Genomic DNA, 15835 nt, shown 5'->3' on the forward strand with positions numbered 1-15835 from the left:
GTGATGAAAGAATGTGCCCACATTTGATGATACCCATTCTGGAATTTAAAAAAAAAAACCCCAACCCAAAACCTCTGGAAATAATGCAAATATTTTTTGGTTGCCCATCTCTACTGCAGACTGCTCTGCTTCCAGCTGTTACATCTGCTCGACTCAGCAGTGAGACTACTCAAGAGTGCCCCCCTCCCCTGTGGAAACCCCATTCTGCAACTTTGGTACAGAGCAGAGGTTCTCGACCCAGTCTTTGGGACCCAGCTAGTCATGTTCTCAGGAAATCCACAATGAACATGCATGAGATAAATTTGCATACAATGGAGGTAGCACATGCAATTTATCTCATGCAGAGTCATTGTGGCCATCCTGAAACCTGACTGCCTGAGGACTGGATTGAGAGGTACGCTGTAGCAGTAATGCTCAACCCAGGCCTTGGGGCACACCTAATCCACTAGAATTTTGTGGTATCCAAAATACATATGCATGAGAGAGGTTGGTATATGATGAATGCATTCACTACCTCTTTATTGGGATTTATTAATCACCTTTTCATAAAGAGCTTCAGCCAAAAAGTTTACAATACATTGAATAGTAATCAGGAAAAACACTTAAGAGTACCTATCTGTCCCAGCAGGCTCCCAATTTAATGGCGGTGCCTGGGGTAATGGAGGGATTAAGTGACTTGCTCAGAGTCACAAGGAGCAGGCTGGGATCAAACTCGTAACCTTAGGATGCCGAGGCAACAGCTGTAACCACTAGGCCACACTTCTACTTTTTCTTGTAGATATTCTGCAATCCAGCTACTGCATGAGTTCCTGAGGTTTGCATTGGTTCGTTTTCCTAAATCTGGCCTTCAGGAGCACTCGTAGGTATATATATATATATATATTTTTTTTTTTTTTGGTAAGTAAAATATGCAAATTCACCTGCTGCTTAAAGATTAGATGGATGGTGAAAGTATGTCATGAAATATTCGTTGTGGATATCTTCAAACTCCAAACCTGTTAGGCTTTTCATGCGCACAATTTAAGAACCACTAGCATGGCTGGCTATGGCTATTTAACCCTTTCAGGACCAAGGGACATATTTGTCCCATAACTTTAAAATCCTATCAATTTTGATTGGGATAGTCTACAGTTCTAAATTTGATATGTACGGATTCCATATGATACTGCCTTTATGTAAACAAACTGGTTCCGACATTCATTCATTAGCGTCGTTGCCAGATTGACGAGAAGATTCACTTGCCACACTGTCCATAAGCCAGAAGTTTGATTTTAAAAAAAAAAAAATAATGATATTTCACAAAAAAAATCAATTTTTTGGCATCTGCAAGCCCTTTTTACCATAAAAATGTCGTCAAAACCACAAAAATTGGCCTACGATCCTTATGGTCCTGAAAGGGTTAATGGTGGCTATGTATTAATTTATGACAGTTTATATGAGGGGATGCTGAAAAGTTCTCAGCCCAATCAACCAACTTCCAGTCATTGATTGAACTGTATCCGCGTCATTCTCGGTTGGGCTGAGAACTTTTCGGCACCCGCTTCTACAGTATATGGTATTGTACCCTAACGATAGTTTAAAAGAAAAATTCAAATGTAGCCATCTCTAGTGAATCTCACAAAGAATATGATTAGAATTGGGATTCCGAGCACATTGCATAGGAGATAAACAAATTTAAATAAGTTAAATAATGAGTAAAGGAACTTCTAGATCAGTTGTGCCTGTGGTTGTTAGATACATTTTGCCCAAGAGCAATGGGTTATCCATCTTTCTGTTGGTCCAGCTGTGTATATTTAATCTGTGTGCCGGAACAACATGGTGACTCAGTAAAGTGCTTGCAGGGTTCGCAACCCCACCGGCAGGCGTGCTGAATCCACAGCAGCATAATTGAAGCGAAGGGCCTGTGGGACGACTTGGAGTGGGATTATGTCAGCCCAGCTTTCCTTGCAGGAAATCAAAATTATCCCCGGGTTCCACATTCCTGCTGCTGCCACTTGAGTTATAAACTGTCTGCCATTTATCTTATTACATTGAAAAAAGTTTTATTCACTCTTTTATGTTTGGGTGCTCACTAACCCATTGGTCATTTATAATATTTCCATCATTTTTTTTGCACTGATCGTTTATCAGTGAATAATTTATGAGTATAAGTTTTAATATGTTTCTTCTCGATCTTGATGCATTTTTATGCATTATTATTGCAGAGTGTTATGGTCAAAAGCGTTTTATAACTCGTGCAGACATAGTAGATTTTTGTTTTAAATAAATGCTGTATTTTATATATTTTATATTTTATTTGCTTTTATTCTTTGCTGTGTTTTAACATCATTTTTTCATATATGTTTTTATATTTTTAATATTTGCTGTTCATGTTCTAATGTATAATTATGTTTTTTTACTTATGATTGTTTATATGTATGTAATTCGTAGACTCCTGATGCAGGCCGGGTGGCTGAAACATGATCATGTCGAGTCGTTGAGTTGCTTTGGATGTATGAGCTAATTTGGATTAATAAAGACCATTGGATTTATCAGATGAGTTGAAAGACACTTTTTTGTGCACCAATCTGATTGGACATTTCCACTTTGCTCTTGCCTGTTTGATTTTGTGGAATTGCTTCCCCTGTTTTATTATGTCTCCTCATTATACTGATTAATTTATTGAAATGAAATGTCTAAAAATCCTTAAGGCTGCACTTTCCATGTTGTAGAAAGATTATGGGCTCCTTTTACTAAGGTGCGCGTGCGGTTTTAGCATGCGCGCTAGACGCTAACGCCTCCATAGAGCTTGCGTTAGTATTTTCCATTTAGCGTGTGGTTTGCGCGTGCTAATCACGCTAGCGCACCTTAGTAAAAGGAGCCCTATAAGTCTATCGTTTCAACCGGTTTTATATTTCAAGCATCAAAATGGTGGAATGCATTCCCAGTAGGGATTAGAATTCAAATTAACTGCTCTCATTTTTTAAAGAATATAAAAAAAAACACTTATTTAGGAAATTTTTAACGGAAGACAATTGCTTTAAATTGTTTGATTTTCGTCTTCTGCATAGGAATCCTTTTGCCTGCTTGTTTGTCAATTTTGTAAGCCACATTGAGCTGTCGAGGTGTATGTGGGGTTATAAGTGTCAAAGACCCCTTTTACAAAACTATGGTGGCAAGTTCCAGTGCGGCAAATATGATGCAGCCCATAAGAATTAAATAGGCTGAGTCGAATTTGCCGTGCGGGAATTGCTACTGCAGCTTCGTAAAAGTGGCCCAAAGTGAAGTAATGGAGTCCCTTTTAATTTTCTTGTTATCTTGTTTAACATGAGGTTTTTGATCTTTCTCCTTAACCTTTTGTTGTTTTCCTTCTCTTTTTTTTTTTTTAACCCTTATCATATTGTAAGTTTTTCCTTCTCCCTCTTTCCAATTATTGTCTGTTTGTTTTATGGTTTTGTCTTATCTGTGCATATTGATTTTTGAATTGCCATCTATTTCAAGCCGCTTTGATTTAACTTTTATGTTAATTGTGGTATATCAAATAAAGTAACTGATTCAGGCACATGTAGTTTTTAAACTACTCTTTATTTATATATTCAATTTTCTATACTGCTCTCCCAAGGGAGCTCAGAATGGTTTACATAAATTTATGCAGGTACTCAAGCATTTTTCCCTGTCTGTCCTGATGGGCTCGCAATCTATCTAATGTACCTGCGGCAATGGGGGGGATTAAGTGACTTGCCCAGGGTCACAAGGAGCAGTGTGGGTTTGAATCCACAACCTCAGGGTGCTGAGGCTGTAGCTTTAACCACTGCCCCATTCTAGAAATCAAAATGTAGTAAAAGTGAACCAAGTAAAGGACAATCGAGCCATTGTGACATCACTGATGAGGTTGGCTCTTAGGCATTGTTGGAATGAGGCATTATGACATCACAATACCAGCTCTGGTTATCAGAGGCTGAAACGTTTCATACTATTTATTCAATTTTCTATACCGTTCTCCCAGGGGAGCTCAGAACAGTTTACATGAATTTATTCAGGTCCTTAAGCATTTTTCCTTGTCTGTCCTGGTGGGCTCAAAATCTATCTAATGTACCTGGGGCAATGGAGGCTTAAGTGGCTTGTCCAGGGTCACAAGGAACAACATGGATTTAAACCCACAACCTCAAGGTGTTGAGGCTGTAGCTCTAACCACTGTGCCACACTCTCCCCTGCTCTTATTCATGTTTAAGATGTTATATGGTTTAGCACCAATGTATACGCTGGATTTTATAAGGATTTACACCCTGGGATATATGTTGAAATGTACAGACCCTTCTACATTTTGTTTATCTCTTCCTATACAATTCCATCCGAAGGGGCTCATGGAGAAAGCTAGAACGGGAAGAGCCTCTGAGCTTTGGAACACTCTAGGAGCGCTGAAGATATTTTAAATAATGTGGAGTTTATGAATATGGTAAGTTGAATATTCAGTTTGTAATTGTAATCCACTCTGAAATAGAAGGTGTTAAAGTGAAGCGCCCAAAATCTAGGTGGAAAGGTATAACAGAAAATATGTGCGCCTACCCCTAGACTCTATATGCTGTGACCAGGTTACCCATTCCGGTAGGGAGATTTTGTGCCACTCCTGGTTTATAAATTATATCCCAAAGCAGTGTGGTATCTGTAGTCCACCGTTGAAATCGGTGCTGCGGATCCCATAATGCACCAGGAAGTGGCTGGCGGCAATCCAGGGCTGACGTCTCCTTTCTGGAATGAGTAACCTGGTCCACCCTACTGTGACCAAAGTTGCGAGTGCAAATCTGCGCGCATTGCCATTTGTGCATGCAATCAGTGGCATAGCGAGGGTCTGGGGGCAGTGGCGCCCCTCCCCTGCCCTCTTCATTGCTCCTTCTCCACCCCACCCCCCACCGCACATGCACTCCTTTCCTTCCCCATATCCCTGTTAACTTCCCTGGCATGAGCAGCATCACCGTGTCGGTGTTGGCTCTCTTGACATCGCTTCCTAGGTTTGGGACCTGGAAGTGACGTCAGAGGGAAAGCGGCAGTGGCGTGAGAAGCTAGAGGTGCGGGGAGAAGTGAAGGTGCGTGTGGTGGGGGAGTGGGAAGGAGCAGGAAGCAAAGAGGAGGAGGAGTGGACCACCATGCCTTTATTACACTACTACATACTGGTATGTAGTAGTGTAATAAACTAATCAGCGCTGATAATGGCCAGTTAACAAGCAATTATTGGCACTAATTAACATTAAATAGAATTTATGCACACAACTTTCTATGCATATTCTATAAAGTGCTGTGCGTAAGTTTTAAGAATCGTAACCAAGGACCCCTCATATAAGGCTGAACTAAACTTTAGGTTTGTATACCGCGCCATCTCCACAAGCGTAGAGCTCGGCACGTTTTGCAGAGTTAGGATAGAAAGGAACTCCAATGAAGGGTTAAAAGGAAAGGAGCTAAGAAAATAGAGAGAGACAAGGGTACCAGAGAGCGGGAAGTGTTAGATTTTTGAAAAGAGCCAAGTTTTCAGGTGTTTGCGGAAGAATTGGAGGGAGCTTGAATTTCTGAGCGGGGATGTGAGGTTGTTCCAGAGTTCTGGAAAATCTAAAGAGTAGGGATGTTCCTAGTTTACCTGTGCAGGATATACCTTTTGTACAGGGGAATGATAGTTTCAGTTTTTGGGAGGATCTGGCGGAGTTGGGGTTTGAGGAGTTCCAAGAGAGTGGAAAAACGGGAGGAAGGATGCCATGTAGGATCTTGAAAGCTAAGCAGGCACATTTAAAGAGGACTCTGGAGTGTACTGGAAGCCAGTGAAGCTTTAGAACCATGGGGCTGGCCTGAGTTGTTGCAAAGTCAGAGAGCAAAATATGAAATTGAAAAATATGCTAAGAGTATGTTTTGCTACCCCAGTGTTCTTTGTGATGCTTCATGCAGTTCTTTTGTCTAGTTTTTCCTTTCACCATTAGAAGAGGGAAGAGATATAATTGTAAAGAAGAGACTAGACAGCAATTCAGCAAAAACAGGTTTAACATGATCGGCCAGTTACATCACTGCAATCTGTATACCTTTGCTGCTGCATAACACGTTTTAAGGACTTTTCCATTTCCCACTTTGCCTACCCTGAGGTGGATGTCGAAAGGCCTGCAGTACAAGCCACACACAGATGGCTGAGCATATGGCTTCTACCGTGAGATTAGCAAGAAGTGATTCCGCAGAAATACAGTTAGCTAATGAGACGAAAGTTCAAACCACAAAGAACTGCTATGCTAATCGGCGAAAATGTAGGCATGGACGTGGGCAAACATGATTACAGACGACAGAGTCAGCGTGGATTCAGCAAACGGAAGTCTTGCCTCACCAATTTGCTTCATTGAAGGAGTGAATAAACATGTGGATAAAGGTGAGCTGGTTGATATAGTACAGTAGTCTCAAACTCGCGGCCCGGGGGCCACATGCGGCCCGCCAGGTACTATTTTGAAGCCCTCAGTATATTTATCATAATCACAAAAGTAAAATAAAAGTTTCTTGACCGTATGTCTCTTTAGCTATAAAATGACATTATTATTATTAAGACTTAGCCAAAAGGAAAGATTTATAACCTATAAAGAGTTCTACCTCATGCAAAATTGTCATTTCTTTAATAAGACATTAACTATTTTTTCTGAGGCCCTCCAAGTACCCACAAATCCAAAATGTGGCCCTGCAAAGGGTTTGAGTTTGAGGCCACTGATGTAGTGTCTCTGGATTTTCAGAAAGCTTTTGACAAAGTTCCTCATGAGAGACTCCTGATAACCTCATCCCATGATGTTTAATTTTTAAGAGGTGATAGGTTCAGAAATAATCTAAGGAAATACTTTTTGACAAAGGGTGGTAGACATGCGGAACAGTCTCCCGGTAGAAGTGGTAGAGACCAAAGACTGTCTGAATTTAAGAAAGTGTGGAACAGGAACATGAGATCTCTTAGGGAGAGGAGATAGTGGATGCTGCGGATGGGCCATTTGGCTTTTATCTGCCATCATGTTTCTACGGGATAGGTGTTAATGTTCTGGTTTGGTTTATTTATTTATATCCCGCCCTTATCCAGGGCGGGTAACAAACTTACATACAAAAATACATACAAGATCGACAATAAATGCACCCACAAAACAGAGAAAAAGATACAAACAATAAAATACTTAGGTGACCAGCACCTTACCGTCATAATCTCTTCCTCATTAACCACACAGTCTCATACCCTGTATTTCATCTGGCAAAAAAGATGCCGTTTCGGCAATCTTAAAGTTCTGTTTATGGATTCTGTTGTGGATTAGGAATTGGTTGTCAAACAGAAAATGGGGTGGGGTTAAATGGCCATTTTTCTCAATGGAAGAGGGTGAATAGTTGAGAGCCACAGGGATCTCTACTGGGGCTGGTGTTCAAACATATTTATAAATGATCTGGAAATCAGAATGGCAAGTGGGGTGATTAAATTTGCATTGGGCACAAAACTATTCAAAGTTGTTAAAACACACGTGCACTGTGAAAAATTGCAGGAAGACCTTAGGTTCAAGGGAATTACCCCAAAAGAAACAAGGCGCTTACAAATTATTCAAAGCGCAGCTATTAAACTTATTATGAAAGTTAAGAAATTTGATCATGTCTCGCCACTTCTTAAGAAAGCCCGTTGGCTTCCAGTATCCTACCGGATAACGTATAAATTCTGTTTACCTTTTTTCGACACTTCTCGCCAAGGCCTCATCTTTCATTGACTGACTTCTGATACCCTGCGCCCCCATTCGATCGCTCAGATCAAATGATCAACATTTATTAACAGTCCCCTCTCTCAGTCATTAATACAAGACGACAATAGATTTTTCTCAGTCACTGCACCTCAGTCTTGAAACTCTCTTCCCACTTATTTAAGAGAGGAATGTCTTCTCGACAGGTTCAAGAGCAATCGTAAATGTTTTCTTTTTAAGGATGCCTTTGATCTCCGACTCTTTAAGCTAGGATAAGCTCCTTTCCGATCTTAACCCTATTTCATAACCCTTTTCTTTTTTCTCTTTCTCCTTTCTCAAATCCCTATCTTATGTTTTCCCCATATTTGTTTTTTTCCTATTGTATATTGTATTTCTTACCTCCCTGTCCAATTGGCAATGTAAGTATCGGTATGTTAAGTCCATGTCTCATATATTGTACTTCCCTGAATGTTTTTAAACCTTTTATTTTTGTACATTGCTTAGAAGTAAGATTAAGCGCTTAATCAACTTTTAAATAAAACTTGGAAGTCTGAGCATGCAAATGACAGATGAAATTTAATATGGACAAATGCAAAATGATGCTTATTGGGAAGAAAAATTAAAATCATAGTTACCATAAACTAGGATCCACCTTAAGAGTCAGCATGCAAGAAACAGATCTAGATGTCATTGTAGACATGGAGAAATCTTCAGACCAGTGTGCAGAGGTAGCCTAAAAAGCAAACAGGATGCTTTCCGGCAGGAGGACTGGGCATCCTCCTGCCCGCGATTACCAGTTTGGGGGGGAGGGGAGTTCCAGGGGGGGTTCTGACAGGAGGACTGGGCATCCTCCTGTCGGCGATGGGACAGGCGGCCGCTATACTTATTGCAGCAGGGAGATCCCTTGCTGCCATAAGTATAGCGGCCGCGTCTACTTACAATGTAGACCAGCATTTTGCTGGCCTACATTTTAAGCGTCTCTTCCTCTACTAGGGAGACGCGTAGGGCCGCCTAGGTTCGCCTAAGGCCCTTAGGCGAGCTTAGGCGTCTTGCGGGTCTCCCTAGGCTCCTGGAGGCGCCTTCAATATAGGTGGCCTGCCTGGGGAGCATTTTTTTAAAAAACATGCATCCCGATTGGCTGATTAGACAGCTGTAGGACGCCTACAGCTGCCTAAAATCGGGACGCACTTTGGAGAATCAGGCCCTCAGTGTATTCTTGCCTGCAAACGTCCTACTGTCTCCACAGTAACGGCCTGCAAGCGAACTGAACTCAGGCCGCGGTGCTCTAATACAGCGTGCGCTGGCTTATCTTCTCATCCGAAACAGGAAGTTACATCATTCCTGTTTTGGAGGAGAAGGGAAGCCAGTGTGCGCTGGGTTAGAGCCCCGCGGCCTGAGTTCAGTTCACTTGCAGGCCGTTAACTTTGGAGACAGCAGGATGCTTTCCCACCTCCCACCCGCTACCTGTCTCGGTGCCTCTCCGCTGGGGTTACTGGGCAACGGAGACGGCGCAGACCGGAAAGGGTGAGGAAAATGACAAATGAAGCTATACAGGCTAGGGTTCTTCTCCTTGCAGAAGAGTTGGCTAAGGGGAAAGTTAATAGAGCTCTATAAAATCATGAAAAGTGGAACAGTTGAACACATATTGGTTACAAAGGGGCTGGTTATCATACGTTATGAAGATAACTTAAAATTTTTGACTTTTAATGCATGTTTAACAGCAAAATTATACATTAATCTATGGCATGTTAGTTCAAGGTGCTTTGGGCTATTTCATAATGAAATGCAAAGTATGCAAATACATGCAAAATACTTTATGATTATTTAAATCAAATAACACAGATTGCATTGAATTTTACAAGATAAGGCCCAATACTCCTGGGCACCATCTTAAAGAAGTGAGTACTGTGAAATGTGTCAAACTACAGACCAGTGAGTCTCACGTCCATAGTGTGTAAACTCATAGAAACGCTGATCAAACAGCATATTGACACAATCCTAGACGAAGAAAACCTACGTGATCCACACCAACATGGGTTCACCAGGGGTAGATCATGCCAATCTAACCTGATTAGCTTTTTTGACTGGGTTACTAGACAACTGGACGCCGGAGAGTCACTAGACGTGGTATATTTGGACTTCAGTAAAGCATTTGATAGCGTCCCTCATCGAAGATTACTGAACAAGCTAAAATCGATAGGATTAGGAGACATTCTAACTACATGGATTGGGGATTGGCTGAACGGCAGACGTCAGAGGGTGGTGGTGAATGGTACCCCATCTGAAGCGTCGGACGTGATCGGTGGAGTGCCGCAGGGATCGGTCCTGGGCCCAATTCTATTCAACTTATTCATAAGAGATATGACACAAGGACTTAGAGGAAGGGTATCACTATTCGCCGACGATGCCAAACTTTGCAACATAGTAGGCAAAAGCTCATTACCTGATACTATGTCACACGACCTACTGCTACTGGAACAATGGTCAAATACTTGGCAGCTAGGCTTCAATGCTAAAAAATGCAAGATAATGCACTTGGGCAAGAGAAACCCACGTAGAGCTTATGTACTAAATGGCGAGACCTTGGTTACGACCACGGAGGAACGCGATCTAGGAGTGATCATTAGTGAAGACATGAAAGTTGCCAATCAAGTGGAGAAGGCTTCCTCCAAGGCAAGACAAATATTGGGGTGTATCCGCAGAGGTTTCGTCAGCAGGAGACCTGAAGTTATGATGCCGTTGTACAGAGCCATGGTGAGGCCACACTTGGAGTACTGTGTTCAGTTTTGGAGACCACACTACCGAAAGGACGTGCTAAGGATCGAGTCGGTTCAGCGAACGGCCACCAGGATGGTCGTGGGGCTCAAGGATCTCCCATATGAAGAAAGACTACAGAAGTTGCGACTGTACTCACTCGAGGAAAGAAGAGAACGGGGAGATATGATCGAAACGTATAAATACATCACGGGACACATTGAGCCAGAAGATGATATCTCCTGGCCCATGGGTCCCTCGACCACCAGAGGACATCCGCTGAAAATCAGGGGAGGGAAGTTTCACGGCGACTCCAGGAAGTACTTCTTCACCGAAAGAGTGGTGGATCATTGGAACAGACTACCACTCCAGGTGGTAAAGGCCAGCAGCGTGACGGATTTTAAGAATAAATGGGATACTCTTGTGGGATCTTTAAGGAAGTAAATTCAGGGGGGGGGATACTTGGAATGGGCAGACTTGGTGGGCTGTAGCCCTTTTCTGCCGCTTTTTTCTATGTTTCTATGTTTCTATATAATCCTCACTCAACAGGATGAACCATTCAAAAAAAGAAGAAAAGACCAACTTGTGACTTTCTTCATCTTTCTTTATTCAAAAATTTTTCTTTTTTCATATTATTCTTGCTCCAATGCCCGACGGGACCCGTTTCGCCAGACAGGCTTTATCAAGGGTTCCAGCAAGGAGCACTATACAATATAATAAATTAAATTGTTAATACATATATTATCATGAGTTTATATTTAACATCCTGAAAAAACTGCATTTTAACTGATAAAATTATCTATATTGAATGTGCAAAAATGCAAATCCTATAAAAATATATGTATTTAAATTAATCTATCACTTATCATTCAAATTCATTTTTCTCTAATAAATCAATACATACCTTCATACCTAATATTAATTACATAATTACATTTCTCAATAAATGAATACTTCCTTAACCACAGACAATGGTGAAATAATATTGGAAACCAACATATTTAATAAATACTTATTCATATAATGTCCAACTCATTTATGATATATGAAAATTAAATAATCAAATAATCAAATTAAGTACTTCATATATATTAAACATTTATCATATATACAAATACAAGTTTTAATGAATAACTAATCAATAAAAATTTTAATATTCTTAAAACACCATCTAACTTAGAACATATTGGCTATTAATTAGTAAATAAATGTAATCAATCATATATATATATTCTCACACCTTTTATCCACTAAATATATACTAATTCATCATTAAAGACCTATGTCTTTAAATATCAATTAATGAATAAAGGAAGTATTTATTAGATAAAAGGTGTGAGAATATATATATATGATTGATTACATTTATTTATTAATTAATAGCCAATATGTTCTAAGTTAGATGGTGTTTTAAGAATATTAAAATTTTTATTGATTATTTATTCATTAAAACTTGTATTTGTATATATGATAAATGTTTAATATATATGAAGTACTTAATTTGATTATTTGATTATTTAATTTTCATATATCATAAATGAGTTGGACATTATATGAATAAGTATTTATTAAATATGTTGGTTTCCAATATTATTTCACCATTGTGGTTAAGGAGGTATTCATTCATTGAGAAATGTAATTATGTAATTAATATTAATTATGAAGGTATGTATTGATTTACTAGAGAAAAATGAATTTGAATGATAAGTGATAGATTAATTTAAATACATATATTTTTATAGGATTTGCATTTTTGCACATTCAATATAGATAATTTTATCAGTTAAAATGCAGTTTTTTCAGGATGTTAAATATAAACTCATGATAATATATGTATTAACAATTTAATTAATTATATTGTATAGTGCTCCTTGCTGGACCCCTTGATAAAGCCTGTCTGGCGAAACGGGTCCCGTCGGGCATTGGAGCAAGAATAATATGAAAAAAGAAAAGTTTTGAATAAAGAAAGATGAAGAAAGTCACAAGTTGGTCTGTTCATCTTTTTTTGAAAGATTCATCCTGTTGAGTGAGGATTGTATACTGTTTGAGTTGTTCAACTTACCTCACTTCCTATCTTCAAGATCCTTTTTGTAGTGTTTACTGTGAAATGTGTGCCTGGTCCAGGGGTTCCCTCTCTTTTTTGACAACCTGACCCCTAGTGTCAGTAAGGCAAAAGTACAACTAGGGGTGATGGATGCCATTTTTAACCTAGCAGACAACTGAGCAAGGAACAACTGAGAATTGCTCTTGTCTCACACCCCTCACCGCCAATTCCATCAGATAGACTCAGGAACCTATAGAGAGGTGTGTGTGTGGGGGGGGGGGTGTCCAAGGGCTGGGAATAGGGTTTAAACCCTTCACAACTCGTATGCTTTTAGGAGTGAGGAAGGAAAGGGTGTTTGGGGAATGGGAAGGCGGACCCCTGTATTGCACTTTTTTTTTTTTTACAGCATTGGCCCTTTTAAGAGAAGCTCCCCAGGAGCACTGGACCATGTATTAGCAGCCCAATGATCTTAAAGATCCAAATGATGCAGTTTGAAAAGGCTGATTGCAAGCTGCATTATTCCTTTTACCTGCAGGAGAGAAAATGTCAGAAAATGATGGGGGGGAGGGAGAGATAGATTAGAAGGAGAGCAGAAAGATGCCAGGGTTTGGGGGAAGGGGAAACTAAGGAGACAGATGCCAGATCAGAAGAAAAGGAAGGAGATGCCAGAGCATAGAGGGGAGAGAGAGAGACAGAAGAGAAGGAAAGGCGAGAGATGCCAGGCCATGGGGTTGAGTGGGAAGGAAGGAAAGGAGAAGAGAGAGATGCCAGAGTATAGGGGAAGGGGTGGAGACAGAAATATGGAGAGGGGGGTAAACCTGAAATGAATCAAGTACAAAGGAGAGAAGGGGCACAGGGCAGACAGTTTATTGAAGGGACATAGAAAGAGGGAAGTTGCCATATTGAAGAGAGAGACAGGGCAGACATTGGGTGGAAAGGGTAGAGAGGGCAGTGGCTAGAAGGGGCGATAGATGGAAGAGGTAGAAAGAGGGGGACAGATGCTGAATGGAAGTTTTGCAGAGAGGGGGGTAGATGCTGAATGGAACTGTGGGAAAGGGGGCAGACTGAATGGAAGGGGGTGAGAGAGGGGAGTAGACGCTGGAAGGAAGTTGGGAGGAAAAAGAAAAAAGGGCACAATTGGGGAAAGAGAATAGAGTTAGATACTGGAAGGGGTGAGGAAAAGAGGTGACAAGCTAAAGGTAGATACAATGAAAGAGGAAAATTGAGGAACAGCAGAGAATTTAGACAGAGGTAGAAAATAAATTGAGAAGGAAGAACAGGAGGAAAGGAGCAGAGAAAGAGATGCCAGAGCGTGGGGAGGGGGGATGGGAAGATACAAATACTACTCCTGGGAGGAGTAATAGAGGAAGGAGACAGATACCAGATCTGAGGGGAGGAAAGGAGAGAGAAAGATGCTAAAATCTGCTAGGAAAAAGGGAGAGATGGAAGGGAAGAAGTCATATGCCACACCATGGGGGGAGCGGAGAGAAGTAGATAGATACCACAACAATGGGGGGGGAGAGATGGAAGGGAGAAGCAGACAGTTTCTGGAAGAGGCATAGAAAGAGAGCAGATGCCATATGGAAGAGGCAGAGAGAGGGCAGACAGTGGATGGAAGGAAGAGAATAATGAGAAGATGAAGAAAGCAGAAACCAGACAACAAAGGTAGAAAAAAAATTCTATTTGTTTTATTAGTTAATTATTTTTTGCTTTAGTATAAAGTAGTATTGTAGCTGTGTTGACAATTATTTATTAATAGAAAATGGAAATAAGGTGATCCTGTTTATTGGACTAATTTTAATACATTTTTTTTACTAATTCAGAGACCATAACTCCTTTCCTCAGGTCAGGACAGGGATACTGTAAAAGCAGTATAGTTTACTGACCTGAAGAAAGAGGTATTAACCTCTGAAAGCTAATTAAGAAATGTATTAGTCCAATAAAATGACGGGCACTAAATTTTCTTCCCGCCATACCCCATGCCTCCTATGCAGATGCAAAATATAAATTGGTGTCTAGGAAGGAAGGGGGGATTTGTTCAGAGATGTTTGGAGGTTGCATAGAAGAGAAACTGTACACTGGCCCTGTTTGTTTTGAATTTTAAAATAAAAGAAATAAAGTGGAAATAAAGAAATAAATAAGAAAATGGGTAAATATATGGGGGTAGGCAGGTGCGGGGTTCGTGGGGTAGTGGACGGGGTGGGCCAGTGAGCCCAGTGGACTTGTGTGCCTAGGGACCCTTGATGAATTATTCCTGCCCTGCCCACCACCATCAGCTGAATATTTAAACCTAAACAAACACAAGGTGAGCCTCCAACTTTCACATATTTTTCTCCCTTTTCACTAGAACAAGAAGCGTTTCCTACATTTTACTCTGAGGTGGCTAAAACAGGAGCATGCAGAGAGTCCTCCGGTGCCACATATGGCTCATGACCCTCCCGTTGCCTGTCACTGGTCTAAGCCTCGGACTTTGAACGAGAGGTCTGTTGTGTTTTTGCTCTGCTCGGATTCTCGCCTTTCAACTGAATATGGGGCAGATGTTTGCAAGATCCTAAAGTTTTCAATTTGTGGTTGTGTTAATGCTAAAATGAGACAGTGTGCACCGGACTTTGATAGTATTACTAGTGAAGTGGCTCGGTCAGATTATATCATAAGAACGGGATGCAAAATCTTTGCGAGAGCTGGCAAATGATGGTATGAATGCTGTTCTTACAATGCTGAGCATAGTATACATGATTATAGCCTGAGGTATAGGTAGGTAATTCTCCTTTAAAGACAGGAAGCACGGAGCTGCTTTTTTTTTTTTTTTTTTTTACGCCAGTTCTTTAAAGCAAAAACTATAATCAGCCCCAGCATTTGAAAAACACTGTTTATATTCACAGTGGGGTGGGTGTGTTTTTTTTTTTCTTCATAATTTAATAGAAGTGCTTTTCAACAAAAGAGTCCTGTATGTTAATGATTTTTTTTGGCAGCTCAGTTGAGTTTCCACTGGTTTGCCCCGTACCAAGTCATAGCCCGTCTTTTCAGAAAGATTGGGAATTTGAGAACTTGAGAGAAATGATCTCAAAAGCAGGTCAGGCTACGTTTAAATGTACAGAGAGGAAAAGACTGTATAGTCATAGCGATTACGCACAGTAAACTTGGTGGGACTGAGATTACAGAATGACACGGGGACAAATTTGTCCCCGTGAGTTTTGTCCCTGCCCCTGCCCTGTTCCTTAAAGCTCTGTCTTAACCGCACAAGTAAATAGCGACTCTTATATTCTTATGCTCTTAGGTAACTTGCTTAATATATTCCTACTGACAAATAATGTCTGGGGATGTGCACGAGTCTGAAATCACT

General features: G+C 40.6%; 1 long non-coding RNA gene across 1 annotated transcript; it reads left to right on the top strand.

Annotated features, from left to right (window-relative positions):
• The first annotated feature begins 4218 nt into the window (after nt 1–4218).
• On the top strand, nt 4219–15221 carry LOC117348091. Its single transcript, XR_004536911.1, has 3 exons — nt 4219–4435; nt 6102–6376; nt 14840–15221. It is a non-coding gene; the product is annotated as an uncharacterized LOC117348091 (long non-coding RNA).
• Nucleotides 15222–15835: the final 614 nt, after the last annotated feature.

The sequence above is a fragment of the Geotrypetes seraphini genome, chromosome 14, assembly GCF_902459505.1.
Source record: "Geotrypetes seraphini chromosome 14, aGeoSer1.1, whole genome shotgun sequence".
NCBI lineage: Eukaryota > Metazoa > Chordata > Amphibia > Gymnophiona > Dermophiidae > Geotrypetes > Geotrypetes seraphini.